Source organism: Octopus bimaculoides, chromosome 7 (genome assembly GCF_001194135.2).
Source record: "Octopus bimaculoides isolate UCB-OBI-ISO-001 chromosome 7, ASM119413v2, whole genome shotgun sequence".
Lineage (NCBI taxonomy): Eukaryota > Metazoa > Mollusca > Cephalopoda > Octopoda > Octopodidae > Octopus > Octopus bimaculoides.
Window position 1 is genome coordinate 109,241,733 of NC_068987.1, and position 3,486 is coordinate 109,245,218.

A 3,486-nucleotide genomic window follows, 5' to 3' on the forward strand; every position below is an offset into this window, starting at 1 on the left:
ATATATATATATATATATATATATATATATATATATATATAGATATATATAGATATATTTATAGATATATATATATATATTTATATATATTTATAGATATGTATATATATTTTTAGATATATATATATATATTTATATATATATATATATAGATATAGATATAGTTATATATGTATATAATGTGCTGGTTATATATATATATTCATGTTTATAGTTTTCTCCCATTCGCGCTCTTGTTCACACACATCCCTAAGAGCAGTATTTTCACCTCTATGAAATCTAATATCAAGTTGAACGCAATTTGATCCTACTTGAGTTATGTGTATATCATGGATATCAGAAATATCTTCAAATATCTTTATTGTCAGCTATGAATTAAATACAAATTGACGTCATCAGCAATCAACATCAAGTCAAGTAGTGGCAGAGGTAGTCGTGTCGTATGAGAACACCCAAAATTATTGTCTCTTACTTATTGACAAACTAAATAGTTGAGGGTGAAAATTTGTTGGGGTAGTTATGTATATAAAATATTACAATATATTCTATTTGTTTTGCGACGTAATAGCTAATTAAATGTAGCTTAGTTGCATATAGTGGAAATATATACAATGGATTGAAGTCTGTATTATGTCCTCAAAAGTTATTTTCTCTTGGTTATTGTCAGAATGACAACAACTAAGGCGGGGTTAGATCTATAAAGCATCATAATAGAGATATCACGTCTAATTGCTGCAGTGGAATGAAAACTGTATTGTGTCTCCTACAATTATTGTCTATTGTTTAGTGTCGAGACAAATAGTTCTCTCTAAAACACAGTAATATACTCCAGTTGTTTGTGATATAATAGCTACTTCATAATGGAGCGCATATGCAACATTCGTCAGTGCTGCATGATGTGTGCAAGAGTTATTGTCACCTGTTTAATGTGAAAATATATGACTAACGTAAATTTATTAGCATGTATTCCACTTGTTATATGACATACGAGAATAGAAGCTTTAATATATAATCTAATGCTCTTCTTGTTGTTGTTGTTGTTGCTGCTGCTGTTGTTGTTGTTGTTTGAAAACTTGAGAAAGGATGTTGCTCTATGAGAAAGCGTCAGAGAAAGCGAGAGGAAGCTGAATGCAATGGTGGACTGAGAAAAGGAGTCGTAGTTGCCGTTTTCTTTCTCGTTCCGCCTTTTTCCATTCCATCTTGACATTCACCTTCCGCTTGGTGTTTTTCTCGAAGACCAGCGACCTTTCTTGACTTTCAAATAAGCCCAGTCATGTGTATTTGAGCCTGAAGGATTGCTTGGAGAGACAAAGCATAATATATAAATCTGCCGAATAATTGTTTCCTCAGCATAAAACTATTGGTAGCTATCTAAATAATATGCATATTGAAGTGTGTGTGTGTGCGTGCGTGTGTGTATGCGAGTGTATGTATGCGAGTGTGTGTGTGTCTGTGTGTGTGTCTGTGTGTGTGTGTGTGTGTGTGTGTGTGTCTGTGTTTGTGCGTGCGTGATGGACTGCATTATTTAATCTGACCATTTCTAATTCAAGATGCTTAGAAAGTGAATTAAAGAAGCTATCATTGCTATTTCAGGTTGATTGAACAACCGGCTAAAGTTTTCCTCGTTGGTTTGTTAATCTTACTGTATATATTGACGGTAGATGTAGTGAGATTAACGTTGAATTATGTCACCAGATATTATTATATTTTTATGTTTATTGTCAAAACAAAATGGCTGATGTGGGAAAGCAATCGGTGGCTTACTTCTATAAAACAACACAATACTCTCCATTTTCTTAAGAACCACCATAACATAATGTCCTGCATTGCAAACATTGGTCATATCAGGTGACAAGTATTCGATATTATTTATTTACTGTACTGTGTCACCTATAATTATTATTCCTTACTACTTGTGAAAACAAATGGCGGAAATAGAAAAACAGAGGCCATTGGAGTCTTTATAAAATGCGGTAATATAATAGCATATGTGTGACATATATTTCAAGGGAATAAGAAACATCAGAATTTAAGGCTTAAGGGAATATGGGTCAGAGATAAACCACTTTATAAGTTTATATAAGAATTCTGGAATGAAATAACAGATATAAATAGTTCATTTTAGCAAAAGCATTTACAAGATGGCGATTGATTATGTCTGTATACGTTTCTTGTTTAAAGCTAAAATTGAACTAAGCAATGAGAGTTACGTGTGTCATTATCACAGAAGAGCGAAACGCAGGAGGATCAGCCATCTCCAGTAAAAAAGAATCATACATATGTGTGTGAGTGTGTGTGTGTGTGTGTGTGTGTGTGTATTGTACACACACACACACACACACACACACACACACACATATATATATATATATATATATAGGAGTGGCTGTGTGGTAAGTATAGCCACAGTAGTGTTGTGTGGTAAGTAGCTTGTTTACCAACCACATGGTTCTTGGTTCAGTCCCACTACGTGGCACCCTGGGCAAGGGTCTTCTGCTATAGCCCCGAGCTGACTAAAGCCTTGTGAGTAGATTTGGTACACGGAAACTGAAAGAGGCCAGTCGTATTTGTTTGTGTGTCGCTGTTTATCCCCACTATCAACGCTTGACAATCGATGTTGCAGTATTTACGTTCCCGTAACTTATATATATATATACACACACACACACGTGTGTGGATGTCTATGTATGTATGTATGTATGTATGCATGTACATATATACACATACACACCTGGATATGTAACACACTGCCTAAATACCAACCTTGAGAAATTAGGCTTCTCAAAACCAGAAAGGAGAAAGCTAATTCGGAGACTACAGATCCAATCCATCACTGGAACTGTAAAAATCTGTAAAACATTCCAGAAGTTTATCATTTAAGTATATATAAGCATGTCTAGATTTGCAACTATATGCATGAAAATACATACATAAAGCAAAACACAAATCTGCACACATACATACATGCATGCATGCATACATACATACATACATACATACATACGTACATGCATACATACATACATACATACATACATACAAAAATACTCTGTTGTTGACGTTGAAATTCCAATGAAGGAACTTTGGATCTAGGTTAGAACCCGGATCTTTCTCTTTTGGCAAGAGGTCTTGAAATAAAACATTCCACAACGACATACATACGTATACGTGTGTGCGCGTGACAGATGTGTGTATGTTTCTGTATTTGTGTGTACGTGTATCTGTATGAATATCAGTTTCAAGACGCTAAACGAACTGATTGTGTGAAGAAATGTATGTGTGTGTATGCATGTGAGTTGGGTTTGTATGCAAGGAAATTTGATATAGACTTATGTATATATATATGTGTGTATGTATACATAAGCATATAAGTGTATATGTGTGTATTTATATATATTTATGCCTGTGTGTGTATACAGATACATATTTATATACAAACATACATATATACATACATACAAATATATATATATATACATATATATA